Raw genomic sequence first — 433 nt, 5'->3', positions numbered from 1 at the left:
AGGGGCGGGGCCGGAGGCAAGTCTTGGGTCCAGGAGTAGGTTGTAGGACTTTGCGGTCTGCGTTCCTTTGTCCTTTCACACGTTACCCAACCTTTGTTGAGTGTCTCTCCCAGTGCAGGGTGCTAGGATCCCAGATGGAACGTGTCACAGTCTCTTTCCTAAAGGCGCTCCTATTCTAGGATCTGGCTCCAACCACCACTGTGTAACAGAGAGCTCATTGGAAGCACAATCTCGGATTAGCCAGTGAAAATAATCACTGAGGCTCGGCGCCTGTGGCTCAAGTGGCTATGGCGCCAGCCACATACACCTAAGGTGGCGGGTTCGAATCCAGCCCAGGCTGCCAAATAAAAATGACGGCTGCAACCGAAAAATAGCCGGGCGTTGTGGCGGGCGCCTGTGGCACCAGCTACTTAGGAGGCGGAGGCAGGAGACT

The sequence above is a fragment of the Otolemur garnettii genome, unplaced genomic scaffold (assembly GCF_000181295.1).
Source record: "Otolemur garnettii isolate 467f Iridium unplaced genomic scaffold, OtoGar3 scaffold00202, whole genome shotgun sequence".
Taxonomy (NCBI): Eukaryota; Metazoa; Chordata; class Mammalia; order Primates; family Galagidae; genus Otolemur; species Otolemur garnettii.
This window is presented reverse-complemented; position numbering follows the sequence as displayed.